Source organism: Ruditapes philippinarum, unplaced genomic scaffold (genome assembly GCF_026571515.1).
Source record: "Ruditapes philippinarum isolate M1 unplaced genomic scaffold, ASM2657151v2 ctg1536_1_1_1_1, whole genome shotgun sequence".
NCBI lineage: Eukaryota > Metazoa > Mollusca > Bivalvia > Venerida > Veneridae > Ruditapes > Ruditapes philippinarum.
The window spans coordinates 129,933-140,430 of NW_026865013.1; positions in this window are offsets into that span (position 1 = coordinate 129,933).

Below are 10,498 nucleotides of genomic sequence, written 5' to 3' on the forward strand. Positions count from 1 at the left end.
TATATAAGGTAAAACCAAAGTACATGCATTTTATTTATTATTTACTGGATAACTGTTTGTTTAATAAAAGACAAGGCAAAACTATTTTATGTACTGGGTAACTGTTGAAATAAAATATTTAAGTGTATGATGCTATATCTTCATGTGCTAACTTCTTAAAATAAAGCTATTATTATTATTATCATCATCATCATTATCATTATTATCATTATATTATTTATTATTATTATTATTATTATTATTATTATTATTATTATTATTATTATTATTATTATTATTATTATTATTATTATTATTATTATTATTATTATATTATTATTATTATCATCATCACTATTATTATCATCACTATCATTATGAACTTTATTACATTTATCTTTCATATTATGCAAAGTAAAATTATGCTGATAGTACCCCGAAACTGTTTGATTTAAACAGGCAAGGTAAAATCATGCTATATTAAAGGTACTGGATAATTGTTTGATTTAAACAGACAAGGCAAAATCACGCTGTATTAAAGGTACTGGATAACTGTTTGATTTAAACAAGCAAGGTAAAATCATGCTGTATTAAAGGTACTGGATAACTGTTTGATTTAAAAAGACAAGGCAAATTCGTACTTGTAGTAAAAGTTAAAAGATGTACTGGATAACTGTTATTACTTTATATACAAGGTTTAACTTGATTGTCTAGAATTATTATTAAAATAATATAATGCGACAAAGTCTTTGTACTAGTAAATAAACATTTACAATGATAATATACATGTTAAATTGTCGTACTTAGATTTTTTTTGTCCAAAAATACATTTGCGACTAAATGCCAATGTAAAATGAGGGTTATTAAAATTGCATAATCTAAGGGTGTTTTAAATGCACGAGTTTTGCACCGCTATATTACAATCTAATTATTTTATGGTCTTATTCAATGTAGGCTCCCGACGAAGATGCGGGTTTTTGTCATCACTTAAATAATCTAAGAATTATAACTGAAGTGTAAGCCTTTAACTTAAAGTTTGCGTGGTGAAAACTGTCACAGCAAATCATTACCCCGTGTTTTATGTGAGCCTCATTAAGGACAAAATGATGACGTTGAAGAAGAAATATTTTCCCGAATAGTCCAGTAATTGTAGCACATGTCTATAGTAAAATCTTTACAATTGAATGACAAAAACAATTAAGCACTGTGTTTTTAAAAAAAAAATAAACTAGAAGCAATAAGTTATATTGTATCAGACTACAGGTGAAATATTTATTACTACGTCGGTAAGATTTTAGTCTTCATTTGTTATTACCGGTGGAGTGGTGCAGAGAGATATTGTATATTTCTGCATGTATTATTTTAATCAGAGGGGGGGGGGGGGTCAGGGGGGGAGGGGGCAGGGTAGAACAATTAACCCTCTTGCTGGGTTGGTCTCTACAAAGTCCGTTCCTACCAAAGTCCGAAATTACAACAGTCCGCCCATACCGAAGTCACACGGTCCGTCCATCTCTACATAGTCCGTCCCTTCCAAAGTCCGTCTCTACCACACAGTGCGTCCCTACCAAAGTCTGTCCGTCCCTACAAAAGTCCGTCTATACCAAAAAAACCGTCCCTATCAAAGTCCGTCCGTCCCTGCCAAAGTCCGTCTCTACCACACAGTGAGTCCCTACCAAAGTCTGTCCGTCCCTACAAAAGCCCGTCTCTACCACAAAGTCCGTCCCTGCCAAAGTCCGTCCGTCCCTGCCAAAGTCCGTCACTACCACAAAGTCCGTCCCTACTACAGTCCGTTCGTCTCTACAAAAGACCGCCCCTTCCACAGCGGTGAAGACCAACTGACTGTAACTCTTCATCGCTCGACATTTTCTATTTCAAAATCAGTTTTTTTCCTACCAAGTATTGTATTTTTTATATATGTTAACTGTGTACATACAGAGTTCAGACTGTCTACTGTATATGTACATTTACACTGTCATTAACTAGTCTGGGATATTTTCAAACTTCCATCCCAATAAGAAACACTTAAACAATTATCTGTCTTCAAAGGTCAATTATCCGTCGAAACAAAGCTCTATGGTGTAATAAATTATGCAAGTGTAATAAATGAAATGTTAAATTGAAGAGAACGGTTTTTGAAGAAACCAGAAAACCAGGAGAAAATTAAGACTGCCAGTTTAGCCAGCAATTGAAAACGAGGTATTTTTGTTGTTGTTAAAGTCCCAACTCGAACCAATTATCTTTCGATCATCTGATATGTAATGAAGCAACAGTCCTAAAATAACAAAAGAAGTAGAAACATCCGTTAGTGTTTTGGCAATTGTAGTATAGGTATATCAAACTACTTTATTATTTGTTCAATCAAACATTTATGCATATAAACTGGTTTTTGGCTAATACAGGCCGAAAGAAGTCTTTAAACAAAGTATCTGGAAATGAAATATTTGGTTTAAAAAACATTATTCTTGAGATGATCGTTGCAATTATTCAAACTAATTGCTTAAACACGTTGATTTTCCTGCTCAATTATGTTTCTATGCAAGAAGTCAACCACGTGACCTTTTTATGCTTATTCAATTACTGCTGAAAGCTTTTTACTAGGCGAACAACAATCGTCTTAGTTGAAGAAATCATTATTATAGAAAACAAGATAGCGGGAATTACCATCTACGACCGGCATTTAATCAGACAAATTGATTCTGTAAGATATACTTGTTTTATTTTCATTCTTGCATGGCTTCAGATATGAACTTTTTGAGGGATATAGCTAAATTCGCATATTTATGTAAGACGAATTATCATTTTGAAAATTTTCTTATTGTGTATTTAAATAAGAAAAACACGTGAAAAAGAGGAGACGGATTAACACAAACATTTAGCACTTGTCCCGAGCGAATACTAACGTCTTTAGAAAGCACAGAATTTTAACGTATAATATGTTACAGCATGTTAGACCGTTACTGAAAAAACTATAAATGTGAAATCATTAGTCAAAAGTACAAATAAGAAAGTAGTATTTTGACTGCCATACAAAATATTTAAACTAAGCGCCAAAAAAGCAACAGATAAGAAAGGTGGTTCAGGTAATTGGGTAATGTATTGGGACTATTAATGTAGATTAAAAAAAAAAAAAACATTTGAGAAATAAAAATAAAAGCATTTCTGAAGCACACTGGGCCTTAAACGTATGTCAATCGTTTTGAGAAATATAAAATAATAACACAATTGCAGTTTTTTATTTTTTTTTTTTGGATAATGTTGTTCTTTTTTCAAGCACACATTTTCAGTGTAAATATAAGTAAATTGTTTTTCTTGAAATCATGATTAACACTTAATATTAGTCAATGGCATACTCAACAAAAACAAAAATGAGCCACGTCACGACAAAACCACCATAATCGGTTTGCGACCAGCATGGATCCAGACCAGCCTGCGCATCCGCGCGGTCTGATCAGGATCCATGCTGTATTAGTACATAATAAAACATATTGAGAAATGAATAAAAAGCATTTCTGAAGCACATGGGCTAACGTATGTATCTTTTGAGAAATAGTAAAATGATAACCTGGATGCAGTTTAGTTTTTGTTGTTGTTGTTGTTTTCAAACACATATTTTCAGTGGAAATATTAGAAAAATTGTTTTTACTTGAAATCATGATTTACACTTAATATTAGTCAATGACATACTCAACACACAAAACATAAACAAAACAAAAAATGCAAAGACAAATAAGAGGCGTTACTTACAAGACAACATGTCACGTGCAAAGTTAATAACATAAACATATCAACATAAAATGTATTTTTTTCAATTGCCAAAAATGTTGCATGACAGATGTATACCTCAGCAGGTTTTGCAGACGAAATTTTTTGCACCATGAGTAATAATTCGTCTGCTTGTAAAGTGTTTTTTGTTCTTGTTGTTTTTGTTGTTGTTGTTTTTTCAGAAAGGAATTTTGGAACAGTAATTGATATTTCTTTAGGTTGTTGACATATTGTATATGCTTGTTAGGGTTAAAGGCATCTGTACTGTAGACTGCCGACATAGATCCATGAACCCTTGTTTTACATTACTTTATCAAGTGTAAGGTAATTTAAATAAAAATGATAAGTTTCATCAATGGTATTGTATAATTATGTACATTTAAAGTGAATTGTTCCATGATAGAAGGTCTGTGATAATAGAAATAATTATGTTGATGGTATTTAGTAGCATACATGACTACAAACCAGAATAAAAAAAAATATATAGATATTGTTGATAAGTTTAAGATACATTAAAATGTAAATAGTATTTCAGAAAAAAGCCAATTCATTTAAAGAACATGTATTTCAGAAGTCATCACTAAAGAAACATCCATTTCAGAAGCAGACAATTCCTTTAAAGGGCATGCATTTCAAAAAGATAAATTCAATTAAAAACATGTATTTCAGAAGTCACATTTATTTTAAGAACATGCATTTCATTTGTCAGTTTCAGGGTATATTTATGTCTTAAAACATCAGTTCAACTGGTAAGTCAGCAAGACAGGGTTTGACAGTTGTTTACATGCTATTTGCCATGCTGAGATTTTTGTCTGGTGCATTTGTCTTTACAAATTACAAAAGTATGTTTGTGAATGATCTGGTAATGTAATTATGGTTCACTTATGTTAACCACGAAATAGTGAACAGGTTCTTAAAGTAGTAGCTCTACGCTAATGTTAGATAGCCGAGTAAAACATATAATTAAACCCTTAGATAATACTTCTTGTAATATTCTACTTTCATTTAATCAGTATTATGTATTTATTATTACGAAATAAAATGATATAGTGACAAAAACTGAATAATAAATAGGTAGCGGAACAAGAATACATGTAATAAAAGGGGGAAGAGAAGAATAATTATGGATTTTGATACTGATAAAAAAAAACAAAGAAGTTTGCTGCGATACTTATTTCTTATTGACTAAGTATATGCAGATGCACTAATACTAAAATAGTCAATGTCAATGAGTTATAAAATTTACCATTGATTTTCACGAATCGTTTTGTTTAACTAAAAATTCTCTCTCTTTTAACAACCGAAGTATTTTGCATCAAAATTTGTTTGGAACACTATGCAGAAAATATGGCGTGTCGAGAAAATTTAGTTGTTTTATGTATACGTCTTTTTTATTTTTGTTTTATTCTTTCACAATTGGTTAAAATGACAAGCACATGTTTTCGGGTTTTCAATACACAAATGTCACATGACAGACATTAATCTAGGAGATGTTATGGAATGTTAACGGTATTGAGGTATGCTGCACGTGTAAATTGATAGCGAGTGCACGACATACCGTGCAGTACCTGGCAAATATCCCAGAACGATTTATTGTTAGGAACATAAATTAATATTCATTAAGGAAATAAAAGGTTTCTACAGTGACATATAATATAATTACAATTAATATAATTATTAATTATACAGTTACTATTCTAAAATATTTATCAATCTTTGTTTGGTTTTATATTATGGAAGCTTCGGGAGCATCCATTGCCTTCAATTATAAATGGAAGGGGCGTCCGTCTGTCGTACATATATATGTATGGTATAATATGCATGTGTTTATTATGATCAAACATTATTTGTTTTATATTGATTTAAATTGCTGCACCGTGCCCAAATGCAGAAATGTTAAAGTTAATTACTTAAACTCTCCATTACATCGGTTATTTCTCAAAATAAACTATTCTGAACAAATGGTTAACCATTTAGATTACATCAAATTGTTTATGAAGTTGTTGAATACTATTAAAATTAAAATGCATTCCTTCGTTATCGCCCTTTTAACCTACGCAGAATGCGCATGCGCGAAATGCTACTTCCGTTTCTATGGAAATATCTTATTGTTAAAAGGTATATATCTTTCTTTTCTCTCGTTAATGGTAGAAACTGACAAGAGTGACTTTACCATTTTAGTGTTGTAATACCCTACAATCAAACAACTATACATGTACAATATATTGTTGTTTTGGCGTTTAGAGAACACAAGGAAAATGCACGTCGGCCAAATTATCCGCTCTAAACTGATAAGATAACTAAACCTCTTGAATACTTGTCTATTTTTTATGATTTATGAATTCTTAAATGACGATAAATTTATAATGAACGACGTTTATAATTTCATAGAAAGACGTCAAGCGTGCGAAAATCAATTATAATGATTAAAACAAATCGTTTCTGGTTGTGAAATATGTCTGTAACAACATCTAATAACTTTCAAGCCCTTGGAAACAAAAAAACTTTTTGATTACTTTTAGAGGAACAATTTGTGTAATTGAATTAAACAATGGTGTGATTAAGGCAATTACAGCACTGTTATTGAGTACAAATATTGACATTTCTCTTCATTGAAGAACACCAAAGTGAACATCTATAAATATTTTTTTATTTATCAGACAAAACGCAGATGCTTAAAGGCCTATTATGCCTAAGAAATGCTTTTATTCTTATTTCCCAAAAGCTTTTTAAATTTGGTGTACTTTTATAGTATCCAAAACGTTACTCATTGGCCAATTACCTGAACCATCTTTTTCATCTGTTGCTTTTGGGCAATAAGTACAGTTATAGTGAATATAGTATTTTGTATGGAAGTCGAAATACAAAATATAACACTTAATTTACATTTTGCTACTTTTATGACTTTTTCACATTTATCACTACTTTTTTCAGGTAACAAAAGCATTATTAAACATTATAAAATTCATGTTTGACCTTTCTTTAGAAGTAAAATGTATTTTATTTCTGAGGCATGATATGCCCATACACAGTCAATTCAGTGATGTGATCTTCAAGATTACAACTTTTTATAAAAATATACAAAATTAAAGAGGAAAAAAATAAAGAGAAAAAAATGTATGTTTTTCTTCTGCGTCAACATTCAGGACCGGAAATTGAATTCTGAATCAGAGGTAGAACAATAAGAGTTCAGTGCGACCAGAACTAGCAGACGAGACAGTTTGGGTATACTGCACGTACTTCCGCTGCTCTCAAGCTATGTTCTACATGTATTATTCTGAATTGGGATAACCCATAGTAAAACACAAAGTAGTAGAAATTCCAAAGACTTAATTCTGTTTGTACTTTTCTCGTCTGCAATCAATGTCTGTCACAAAGAAACCGTTAAAAAAACACCAAAAACCTGATAAATGTTCAGTCGTAAATAAAGCCGATGGTATAGAATAATAAATGTCAATTCCTGGATATATCACACTGTATTACTCCGCAATATAAATGATGATCTCGACATATAAATTACAAACATAAAACGATGGTTACATAGGAGTGCTAGACTTGAAAAAGTAAACAACAAATATTCGGATATGAATTAAGTTCGACTGATACTTTATCTTGTCACCATGGAAGTAGAGACGTGATAAAATTACGTGAACTTCTTATTCGCGAAGCAGACGACTTTTATAAACGTTATTACGTCAATATTTGTTCCCAGAAATTGAATGATGACCCCTGTTTAACATGTAAATTGATAAATTGGTCTGAAATAAATATAATATCACTGTCAAACGTTCATATGAAAGAAAAGAGGTTAGAAAATCGTAAAAAGGCATCTCTTAGGAATTACAAAAAAGCCAGAATCTGGAGTCAGATTATATTGTTATATTTGGTATACAAATGTAATAAATATGAATAAAATTCACTATTAACAAATTCCAGAAACGCTTTTACGGGAAACATGACTCATCTATGAATATAAATACGTATTCACAACCACATAAATGAATAAAGGAACAAATAAATAAATAAATAAATAAATAAATAAATAAATAAATAAATAAATTGAATTGAAATTGAATGAATGAATGAATGAATGAATGAATGAATGAATCAATCAATGAATGAATCAATCAATCAATCAATGAATCAATCAATAAATGAACATGTTGGATTATTAAAGTTGCGTATGAATCTATCTCAATGCGATACTAAAGTTATAAACAGTTAAAATGTTCTCTTATAGTGTTATCGTAGACTGATTTATTGTATAAATTTGATTCATCTTGCAATTCTGTTGTCAGCTATGGGATATTGCGACAATGTACAGACTTGCCGATCGTTATTTATTGCTTGCCGGTATACAGGACTTATTTCATTGTCCCACCTAAAGCAGAAATTTGAAGACTTTATGCAACTAATGGAATGAAAATATCTAATTATTATAATATGATCAATGCAAGTGTGTCCCGGGGAAGTTTTTATGTTCTTTTTACGAATTATGATTGAACTTTTGACACTTTTTGCTTTTCCTGATTATGCAATACATGTATACTGAAAAGTGGTACTTTTTTGTTTTGTTATCCATCTTCCAATTGTATTTCTCTATTGTCATGAACGAAGACTGTTGATATATCAGCTAAAATGACGCCAAGAAACGAATAAAATAGTATGCTTTTAAACAATGTAGAATTAGAGAAAATGTAGATATTGTTTGAAATTAGGCACTAATCAACACCACCCCCATTCTCAGGGCATTGCGGAGGATAGACTGGAAAATAAGTTTCCTACATTCCACCTAGCACTGCGTCTTTGATTTTATTTTTGGGGCAAAAAGAGCGAGGCAAATTTCCAACTCGTACTTAGCAGGAATTTTAACGTCAGAATATCCCTGAGGGTCGGGACTAAATGTCAAAGTCCCTGCTATTCCTGAGGGTATGGGGGTATTGAGGGAAGGGGTTACAAATGGCTGGTGGATTGAACATGTTGTTTTCAAATAAAACAACAAATTAATAGCATCGAGGTGCCCGTAGTAATTATTTAACAAATACGTCACACTGTTGCATTAACAGGGCTCTTAAAACATTTGATATCTAAAAAAAAAAGAACACAGCAGCGCCCCGATTGTGAATCACTTAAACATGGTCTGAAACTAAAACAAAAACAACAATCGAATAACAATTATATAAATCTTTCTACCAGGAGAAATTAACGGAAAAGGCAGTCCTGAAAAATATTTATTTCTCACTATTTCCAGAGAAATTTTGATTACATGCCAATAAAATACTGTTACTTGTTAATGTTGACACACTATAGGTTTGAAATCAATTCCCACCAGACTCAAAATCACGGAATGTTTGACAATAAATACAATCACAGAACGCTGAGGTATATTGTTTTCCGCTGCAAAATCAAACAATTGTTCATATTTCAACAATAAAATACAACATTTTAATTATATATTATTTCAATCAACCGTTAATGCAATTAAATTTAACGCAGCGGAACGCAGAAACAATGCATTCTTTGAACGCATGTGTGCGTGGTAATGCATGTACAGATATGATCAGTGGTACTCATTGAATTTCAACTGTTCCAGTGACGTCACGGTGAAATGCAGACGATACACATATATAATAGAAAGATTGATTGTTGTGAATTATCATGATGAAATATAATAATTACTCAAGTTCACCGTAAATAAAATTCATAATGTTCAAATAAAATCAGGGAAGGCATTATTAAAGTTGAAATCGTACTTTAGTTTATTTAGTTTATAAGATATAAAGAATTGTACAAAAGGTTTGTAACACTGTCATAAAACCGACCAAAACTTCAGCAACGTATTTACAATGCTACATTATTGCTAGATACATTTTTCTTTATAAATTTGCAGAATCTGTATAGATACAGTATGATACATGTAAAATTAATATTGTCTAAACGGACATGTACTTAAATTAAATAGATAACTTAGTTGTAAAGGTAATATTTGTATCTCTTTGTAAAATGAGTAGTAAAATGTGTCACAGGCCGAAAAAAATGTTGTATTTTTGTATTTACTATGTACAGTTTTTTATACATGATAAGGATCTGTGGTTATGAATCGACACACTGTCTTCAGTCTGAACAAAATTCAATCAATCGATCGATGATCGATCGATCAATTAATCAATCAATCAATCAATCAATCAATCAATCAATCAATCAACAAACCATTCATTTATTAATCACACAATCAATCAATCAATCAATCAGATCAATCGTTTTTGTTCGTTCGTCAATCAATCAATCAATCCTATAAAATATGAAATCAATTTTGTCAATTCGACAAAAATAAAAAACCTTTTTCAATGCTTGGATACTGGATGTTTTTTCTTGAAGTATTTTTCTGTTATCTCATAATTTTCTTTATTGCCACAATAACTTGCTAATGATAACAAAAATTACTGGGTAATGGCTAAAACAAGTCATAACATGGGCTTATCATATACAGACATTCATGATTAATAAATTTATCATCATGAATCGACAAATTGTTAACACTGTCTGTGTTTATCCATTTGAGCCGTGTCACGACAAAACCAACGTAATGGGTTTGCGACCAGCATGGATCAGCGCAGTCTGATCAGGATCCATGCTGTTCGCTTACAAACTCTGTAACAAGTGAGAAACTGATAGCGGACAGCATGGATCCTGATCAGACTGCGCGGATGCGCAGGCTGGTCTGGATCCATGCTGTTCGCAAACCCATTATGTTGGT